Below are 10012 nucleotides of genomic sequence, written 5' to 3'. Positions count from 1 at the left end.
GTCAAGAACGTGGCAACAACAGTTTGATGCTAAAAAATGCAAAATCATGCACTTGGGTCTCAAAAACCCAAAGGCTAAATATAGTATCAAGGGTACTATAATGGAAACTACTGAGGAGGAAAGGGATTTAGGAGTTACTATTTCAAGTGACTTGAAGGCAGGAAAGCAATGCAACAAAGCAATGAGAAAGGCAAGTAAGATGCTTGGTTGCATAGGGAGAGGAATCAGTAGCAGGAAAAAAGAAGTGATAATGCCACTGTATAGGTCATTGATGCTGCCCCATCTGGAATACTGTGTCCAGTTCTGGAGACCATGTCTCCAGAAAGATATAAATACATTAGAGAGTGTACAAAGAAGGGCAACTAAAATGGTGCATGGCCTACATCACAAAACTTACCCGGAAAGGCTAAAAGATCTTAACATGTATAGTTTGGAGGAGAGAAGGGAAAGGGGGGACATGATAGAAACTTTCAAATATATCAAGGGTCTTAACAAAGTTCAGGAGGGAAACATTCTTCAAAGGAAGAGAAGTATTAGAACTCGAGGACATACACTGAGACTGGAGGGTGGGAGGTTCAGGGGAAATTTACGGAAAAATTGCTTCACAGAAAGGGTAGTGTATAAGTGGAATAGCCTCCCATCTGAGGTGGTAGAGGCTAAGACTGTAGAGCAATTTAAACATGCTTGGGATAGTCATATGAATATCCATACAAAGAATTAAGGTTCAAAAAGGGTTGAAATTGCCTAAAGGATGAAAAAAGGGGCAGACTAGATGGGCCAAGTGGTTCTTATCTGCCGTCAAATTCTATATTTCTATGTTTCTATGTAACCTAACCCTTATAAAAATAAGAGTTATGGTAAAACTTACCTTTGTTCATTTTTATTCTTCAGGGTCCATAGGATCCACAGGAATGACCTTGGGTATTGGAGCTCCCAGGATGCACTGCTTCTGTTCTGACATACCCCACCCTCAGCATCAGGCACTTCAGTTTTAGTTAAAAAGCCCAAAGCAGGAGCTGGAGAAAAGAGAAGGAAGTATAGTACATACAGGAAACACATTCTCACTAGTAGGAGATGGGAATTGGTGACCAGAAAGTGTAACCCATTGAAGCTAGGTGCATCAGGGTGGGTGTCCCATGTATCTTGAAGAAAAAGAGTTAACAAAAGGTAAGTGTGACAGGACGGTACCGTACGGAAGCACTCGCCGCTTGCCGCGTCCCGTCGACTGCGCACAGAATGGAAGGTCAAGCCACACGAGGCCTGACCACATAGGGGATTCCCGCTTACCGTCAGTAACCGCCTGCTACTGACTCCACCCACTGCGCTGTGGGCGGGTTCTCGCTGCCACCACCAAACTCCTAACCTGCCGTGGCATTTGGAACCACGGTTCTGCTCTGTATGTGCCGACGCACTGCCTTACCACACCTGTGTGGTGTTGACGAATCCCCACTAGCCACTTGCTAGGCCTCTACCGGTAGCTGGCGGAAGGCGGAGCTTGGAGACGCTAGGTGTTTCCCTGGACAGCCGGAGGACGGGGCTAGGTTTGGCCTAACCCTGTTGGTCACAAGATGAAGCAGTCTTCTTGAGGCAAAGATGTTTATTTGCTCAAATAACCTTTAAAAAGGCTCCTCCCTATTGCTAGGGGCAACAGCATACAATCAGATGTTTCAGCAGAACAAAGATGGTACAACTACCAATCCTATGGGCCAGCTCCCCTTCTTTTATCCCTCTCCAAGACCCCTTACCACAGGGGGTAAGCCCGCCCTGTGGTGCACAACCAATCAATGTTTACCCATGAGCTGTGCATGCTCTGGTCTCATGCACACCTAACATTGTTCCCTATGGACAGTGGGGAGTGGTCGGTCTCCTTGGACTCTCCCATCTGGGAGAGTCAGGATACTACCCGGTGCCGTTCAGTCTGGCTGGGGGGAAGTTTTCCCTCCTAAACTGACTTCCAGAAACCTGCCCGGGGACCCCTCTCACTGCCTGCAGCCTGGATTTGGGCTCCAGAGCTGGGCAGCCTGGTTCCCCGGTCCAGGTTTCTTGGCACTACGGCTGATCTCCATGGAGCTCCAAGAAACCACTCAGCTTGTTTCATAGCTAAGCTGCTTCTCTCTCTCCCTGTGCCTCTTGGAAATGTGAGGCTGGATGGGAAAACATTCCGTTTTTGGGGAAAAGGTCTGGGAGAATCCATCAGCCTGCACAGCTATGGATTCCCCCCTCCTGGGACACACAATCAAGTAAGTGCAATTTATCTTTAAATACATTACATTTAAATCACACTGTACATGTTTATACATTTAAATACACTCTGTGCCTGCACAGGCTTCACATACCTAGGCACTGCATGTTTTACTCAATGTCCTGTTCTGTAGCTACTGTGTACTAGCCCTAGCCCTGCAGCCTGGCTGCTAGGGCTCTCTCTCAGTGCTGGAGGTATGGGGCTGGCTTCCCCCATCCTCCAGCCTGCCTTCCTGCCTCTGGGGTTCCAGGGAGCTGGCTCTCCCTGTCCCCCCAGTGTGGCACTAACCAGTGGCCTCGCCGCACGCAGCGGCGCACCCCCCTGTACCGAAGTCCGGCGGCCCGGGACACTTGTCCCGGCCGCCGTGACCCTGGCTTGTTTCAGCGCTGAGGCGCCGGGAACGTAGCTCCCGGACCCCAGCGCTTCACCATCCTGCTCGGCAGCCTAATGTCCCCCACACCGCTAGGGAGCCGGCTAGCCCGGTCCCCCATGAGCGGCGCTGATTGTGAGTGCCCTCGCCGGCTAGCAGCCCGGGACGTCCGTCCCGGCTGCTGCGGCTGGCCACCCATGCTGGGCTGAGGCGCCGGGAGCAGAGCTCCCGGCCCCCAGCGGCGGCTCTCACAGAGAGCACTGCAGCGGGAGCCGAGCTCCCAGCCGCAGCGCTCACCCTTCTCCCCGGCGCGCACACTCCAGTGCGCCCGGGGCTGCATCGACCGCTGCCGGGAGCGGAGCTCCCGGACTCCGGCGGTCGGCGGCTGCCCTCTCCCCCGGCGTGCACACTCTGCTGAGCGCGCCGGGGGGCTGTCCTCCCTGCCGTGGTCTCCGGAGAGGTCCGGGACCACGGCACATCCTAAAATACATTTTATTACCATTTATAAACATGGCGCCTAGCGCCCACAATACATTTTTTAAATCTGGCGCCAAGCGCCCATTGTCTTTGCAAATGGCGCCGGGCACTAGGGGTTAACCCCTTCAGTGCCGCAGGCGGCCATTCCCCTCGTGGCTGGGGCTCTCCGGCCACACTCCCCCCCCCCCATTCAAGCGGGTCAACCAGGGACCCATGTCCCAACGATTTGGGTCCTGGTCCCGCAGTCCGTTGGGGTGAAGGGGACGCTACCTGGGGGGTGTAGGCTCTGGCCTAGACAGTTCATCCATAGTGTAGTGGGCCTCTCTTCGTGGGTGCACAATGTTCAAATAGTCCGCCTGAAGTCCAAGTTCAAGGCTCCACCACAAAAGTCTGTCCAATTCCCCCAAGGTAGGTTGCAGCCACCTAACAGGTAGGTGATAAGTCACAACGGTGGGGGGCCGGTTACAAACAAGTGCCACCCACGGTGTCCCAACTGTGGCATACCCCACCTCCCACCATAGCAGTTTTCTGCTCAAACAGGCCACAGGGTGCTCCTGCCCATATGGCTCTTTCTGGCTCGGTACTGCTCCCAGTCCGTGCAGTGGCGCAATAGTTCGTAACACACAGTCCTGGTCAAGAATGTGCGCCATCAGCACTGGAGCGGGTACCCGAGCTTCCTTCAATGACTGGAATGCCAACTCGCAAGCGGGTACAAAGTCCACTGACTTGGGAATGCCCTTCCTAGCCATCTCTGTCAAGGGGTTCACTACAGGACTAAAGTCAATGACAACATGTCCGTAGGGCCTTACAGGTTCTAAGGTCAGTACCGGTCTGAGTGCTGTGGGTCGGGGACAGCCTCTGGTTGCCTCCACCCCCTCTGGGTTGGGCCTACCCCTGTCTCCTCCCACATGGTGCCCCAGGCACTGCACCTCCGTCATACCTATCTGGCAACTGTCTGCCCTAACTGTCAGACCTGCCCTCCAATCCTCTTCTGTCGACCTATGACTCGGGAAACCTACCCTGTCACCTAGGCCTACTCCTTCCTCCTCATCCGCTACCTGGGCCACAGTGATGGCGGCCAGACCACCAGCCTCTGGATCCTGTGTGGCATCCACTACAGGGAGGCTGCGTGTCTTCCCCGATCTACTGTGCACAGGCAGGGGACCTGCTATGTCCACAGCAACTTGCTGCAAGGGTTCTCCTATGGGCAGAGGCCCAGAGACAACACAAACGCTGAAGTGCCCCGGCTGCCAACGCATGGCACCAGCCTTACAGTTGGTCTGGGCGTCATCCGACATTCCAGACCAGGGTAAGCTCTGTGTCAGGCACTTCAGGGTACGGTCTGTCTCCGGGTTGCTGTCCAAAGGGGTTTCGCTGGCAACCGACACCGGTTGCGCAGGAACGTTCCCTGAGGGGACCAGTTGGACACATTCCCTATCTGGTCTATCCCCTCCCACTTTCCTGTCTACCCTGTACCTTAACCCTTCCCGCCAGGGCAAACTTCCTGCCCCAACCCTGTCAAGGCCGCTGCCAGAGTGGCGCCTCATGCCTTTCGGGGATGGGTCAGAGAGTTGAGCCTCCCTAAACTCCTGCCTGTGGCCCTCAATCTCTCCTAAATTGGGACACTCTACAGGGGGATCTAGGTGGGGACTACTAGGGTCAGTCTGGTAGGGGTCAGTCGTGGAAAAATCAGTGTGGTTTCTCATACTCACCGCCGGAGTTGGCAAACCACTTGGGTCAGGAGCATCATTGGGCACCCCCACAGGATCAAACGAGCTGGAACCGACATCCTCTGCATTGCTACTGGACGTGGGCATACCAGAGGCAAAAGGCATGCGGGGTCGATGTGCTGATCTAGCCGCTGTAATCTTTTCCTCTGGGCTGGTTGATGCTGTGGTTGGCTGTGCTGGCAGTTGTCTAGCAGCTGTAGTCTTTTCCTCTGGGCTGGGCTGTGCTGGAGTAGCTGATGTCAACAGTGGTTTTGGAACTTGACTCCGGGGAATGGCGCCAACAAACGTAGTGACGATCCCACCACTCAGATCATTTCCTAGGACCACATCAGTTGGGAGACCATCCATGACGGCAACTTCTCGCAACTCTGGTCCAGCTCCCCAGTCCAGGTAGACTCTTGCCATGGGAACCGCTTTTTCTGTTCCTTCTGCCAGGGTGATCGTGGCAGTGCGACCCTGCAATACTGCAGCAGGATCTATAAGGTGGGGGCTCACCACAGTGATTGAGGCCCCAGAGTCTCTTAGGCCTTCTCCCTGCAGGGGTCCCACGTGGACTGGCTGCAGGTGCCTCCACATGTTGTGTAGGGGCTGTTTGGCCATGCAGGTGACTCTCTCCGCAGAGTGCACCTGTCTCTCGCCACACTCCATCGGACTGACTGGAGGGGGAACAGTCTCTGTAATCTCATCTCCTCTCGTCAAACAAGCAAGCCGGGCTCCAGCACTCGGATTTGGGGCACGAGTCTGGGGTGCTTGGGATGCAGGACAGTTCATCCTCAGATGTCCGATTTTCCCACAGCCGTAGCACTTCTTCTCCAGTCGTGGCACCGATGATCTCTGATCAGTTGCAGGGACGCTGCGGTGCGGTTGCTGGCCAAGAGCACCCGGGTTGGAAGATGCTTGTCTTTGGGGGTGATGAGCTGAAGAGGGGGTCCCCTTGGTGGTACAGTCTGTTGGAGCTGGCTGCTGGCGGGGCGCTTCTGCCCCCGTGGCCGAATTGCCACATATTTGTCGGCTAATTGGGCAGCCATTTTTAAGCTGGGTGGCTCCCGATCTAGCACCCACTCCTTCACTTCTTGGGCGCACCTGCGGTAGAACTGCTCCCTGCAGATTAGGTCGATCAGTGCGTCCCATGTAGTGGCTTCCGAATCCTTCACCCACTTCACCACGTACTGCCGCAGCTGGGTGGCGAACTGCTCATGGGTGCTGCTAGGATTCTTGGGCAAGTCTCTGAACTTCTTCCTGTAAGACTCTGGAGTGATGAAGAATCGCTGGAGGAGGGCCTTCGCGACTTCGTCGTAGTTCCCACAGTCCTCCGTCGCCACTCCTCGATAGGCCTCCAAGGCCTCTCCATGCAGAGTGGGCACAAGGTGTCTCACCCACTGTGACTTGGGTAGATCATGTAGTTTACAAGTCCTCTCAAAGACTTGCAAATGTCCATCAATGTCCCCATCACTGTCTGCAAACTTGGCAAACTGTATACGTCCTGATCTGTGTACAACAGCTGACAACGGCTCCCGGGGTGCCACGGCCTGTGGTGCCCGCTCATCATGCCACATCTGGATGATGATCAAGCGCTCTTGTTCTGTTGCCCTTTCCCCCAATTCCACTAGCTGATCTGCTAGGGTATCCGGGCCGCCCCCCCTGGGACGTTGGGATCCTGGCCCTGCTAGGGATTGCTGGGAAACATGGCTGTTGTGAGAGAGGGCGGGGCTTGGGGTTCTCACCGGTCCTGTGCGAAGGTCCACTGTTGGGTCGTCCTCTGCGATGCTGACGCCGTCAGTGTTTTCCACCTCTACCCGATGAGACTCCTCCCAGCTCCTGAGCGCCGCCTTCATGACGCTTCTGGACGCGTTGGAAGGGATATCCACACCCTTCCCCTGGCATACGATCTCCAGATCCTCCTTGGACATTCCGCTGAATTCCGCCATCTTGTGCGTTCTCCTGCGCTGCAGTTACTCCTCTCCTGAGTAACTCGGCTTCTCCAATCGGGTGATGAAAAGCCGCCTGGGAATATCCCACCACTATGCCACCAATTTCTGTGACAGGACGGTACCGTACGGAAGCCCTCGCCGCTTGCCGCGTCCCGTCGACTGCGCACAGAATGGAAGGTCAAGCCGCACGAGGCCTGACCACATAGGGGATTCCCGCTTACCGTCAGTAACCGCCTGCTACTGACTCCACCCACTGCGCTGTGGGCGGGTTCTCGCTGCCACCACCAAACTCCTAACCTGCCGTGGCGTTTGGAACCACGGTTCTGCTCTGTATGTGCCGACGCACTGCCTTACCACACCTGTGTGGTGTTGACGAATCCCCACTAGCCACTTGCTAGGCCTCTACCGGTAGCTGGCGAAAGGCGGAGCTTGGAGACGCTAGGTGTTTCCCTGGACAGCCGGAGGACGGGGCTAGGTTTGGCCTAACCCTGTTGGTCACAAGATGAAGCAGTCTTCTTGAGGCAAAGATGTTTATTTGCTCAAATAACCTTTAAAAAGGCTCCTCCCTATTGCTAGGGGCAACAGCATACAATCAGATGTTTCTGCAGAATAAAGATGGTACAACTACCAATCCTATGGGCCAGCTACCCTTCTTTTATCCCTCTCCAAGACCCCTTACCACAGGGGGTAAGCCCGCCCTGTGGTGCACAACCAATCAATGTTTACCCATGAGCTGTGCATGCTCTGGTCTCATGCACACCTAACATTGTTCCCTATGGACAGTGGGGAGTGGTCGGTCTCCTTGGACTCTCCCATCTGGGAGAGTCAGGATACTCCCCGGTGCCGTTCAGTCTGGCTGGGGGGAAGTTTTCCCTCCTTAACTGACTTCCAGAAACCTGCCCGGGGACCCCTCTCACTGCCTGCAGCCTGGATTTGGGCTCCAGAGCTGGGCAGCCTGGCTCCCCGGTCCAGGTTTCTTGGCACTACGGCTGATCTCCATGGAGCTCCAAGAAACCACTCAGCTTGTTTCATAGCTAAGCTGCTTCTCTCTCTCCCTGTGCCTCTTGGAAATGTGAGGCTGGATGGGAAAACATTCCGTTTTTGGGGAAAAGGTCTGGGAGAATCCATCAGCCTGCACAGCTATGGATTCCCCCCTCCTGGGACACACAATCAAGTAAGTGCAATTTATCTTTAAATACATTACATTTAAATCACACTGTACATGTTTATACATTTAAATACACTCTGTGCCTGCACAGGCTTCACATACCTAGGCACTGCATGTTTTACACAATGTCCTGTTCTGTAGCTACTGTGTACTAGCCCTAGCCCTGCAGCCTGGCTGCTAGGGCTCTCTCTCAGTGCTGGAGGTATGGGGCTGGCTTCCCCCATCCTCCAGCCTGCCTTCCTGCCTCTGGGGTTCCAGGGAGCTGGCTCTCCCTGTCCCCCCAGTGTGGCACTAACCAGTGGCCTCGCCGCACGCAGCGGCGCACCCCCCTGTACCGAAGTCCGGCGGCCCGGGACACTTGTCCCGGCCGCCGTGACCCTGGCTTGTTTCAGCGCTGAGGCGCCGGGAGCGTAGCTCCCGGACCCCAGCGCTTCACCATCCTGCTCGGCAGCCTAATGTCCCCCACACCGCTAGGGAGCCGGCTAGCCCGGTCCCCCATGAGCGGCGCTGATTGTGAGTGCCCTCGCCGGCTAGCAGCCCGGGACGTCCGTCCCGGCTGCTGCGGCTGGCCACCCGTGCTGGGCTGAGGCGCCGGGAGCAGAGCTCCCGGCCCCCAGCGGCGGCTCTCACAGAGAGCACTGCAGCGGGAGCCGAGCTCCCAGCCGCAGCGCTCACCCTTCTCCCCGGCGCGCACACTCCAGTGCGCCCGGGGCTGCATCGACCGCTGCAGGGAGCGGAGCTCCCGGACTCCGGCGGTCGACGGCTGCCCTCTCCCCCGGCGTGCACACTCTGCTGAGCGCGCCGGGGGGCTGTCCTCCCTGCCGTGGTCTCCGGAGAGGTCCGGGACCACGGCACATCCTAAAATACATTTTATTACCATTTATAAACACGGCGCCTAGCGCCCACAATACATTTTTTAAATCTGGCGCCAAGCGCCCATTGTCTTTGCAAATGGCGCCGGGCACTAGGGGTTAACCCCTTCAGTGCCGCAGGCGGCCATTCCCCTCGTGGCTGGGGCTCTCCGGCCACAGTAAGTTTTACCAAAACTCTTATTTTCTTCTTCAGGCTCTAGAGGTATCCACAGGAATGACGTTGGGATGTCCCAAAGCAGTTGTATTTAGGAGGAAACGCTCTTAAGCTGAAAGGAGAACATTGCAGCCAAAGGATGCATCTTGACAGGAAAACGTATCAAAGGCATAGAACCTAAGAAATGTGTGGACAGAGGACCATGTGGTGGTGACTGAGCCTTTGCTGTATCCGGTAAAAGGAGGTCAGTGGGTGTATAAGACTGTAAAATGTGCACGCAAAGTCCGCTAGCCAAAGTCTGTGAGATGGCCAGCCTCACTTGTAAAATCCATAGAGGACAACGAGGGAATCTATTCTTCCAATTAGTTAAAAGTGCACTTCCAACCACCTCTAATAATCCAGTCAGATCAGAGGGCTTCTATAGATGTGGGAGTTTTATGTTATGTAAATTAGTCCCAAGTAAAACATCTAAATATACAAGTTTCTCTGTCAAAAATAAAGAATACAAAATTAAGAATTTTATTATGTCACACAAATATTGTCATTTATCTGATTCAATGTACATGCGGCTTCTTTTATGTGGGTCGCACATCAAGAGCTCTAAAAATTTGCATGGCAAAACATGCGAGAAATATAAAGGAAAAAGGTTCTTGAAATGCATCATTTAGCTAGTCATTTCAAGATCTCTCATAATTGCTCAATAAAGACAATCAAACAATTTGTAGGCATCCAACAAGTGAAAATAAATTGGAAAGACAGAGATAAAGAGAGCATGCTAACTTGAGCTGAAATTTTTGGATAGACAACTTAAGTACAATTTTCCCTGAAGGGTTGAATAAAGAATTTGAAATCAAATGGTTTTTACTATTTTTATCAAAATATAAAAAAAAAATATTGTAATTTTTATTATTATTTGTGACCACATCACGAAGAAAACAAATGTATCATCGGTGTATCTTGTATTTTATTATTTGAGACATTTTCTATATGTTTTAATTGTAAAATGAACAAGCCCTATACTTACTGTCTTTATATGGAACACATCTGAATAATACATATACAGTAGAG

General features: G+C 53.8%; 1 long non-coding RNA gene across 1 annotated transcript; it reads left to right on the top strand.

Annotated features, from left to right (window-relative positions):
- The first annotated feature begins 894 nt into the window (after positions 1 to 894).
- On the top strand, positions 895 to 9799 carry LOC134929300 (uncharacterized). Its single transcript, XR_010178455.1, has 2 exons — positions 895 to 1125; positions 8984 to 9799. It is a non-coding gene; the product is annotated as an uncharacterized LOC134929300 (long non-coding RNA).
- The last annotated feature ends 213 nt before the right edge of the window (positions 9800 to 10012 follow it).

This window comes from Pseudophryne corroboree, chromosome 5 (genome assembly GCF_028390025.1).
Source record: "Pseudophryne corroboree isolate aPseCor3 chromosome 5, aPseCor3.hap2, whole genome shotgun sequence".
Taxonomy (NCBI): domain Eukaryota; kingdom Metazoa; phylum Chordata; class Amphibia; order Anura; family Myobatrachidae; genus Pseudophryne; species Pseudophryne corroboree.
This window is presented reverse-complemented; position numbering and strand designations above follow the sequence as displayed.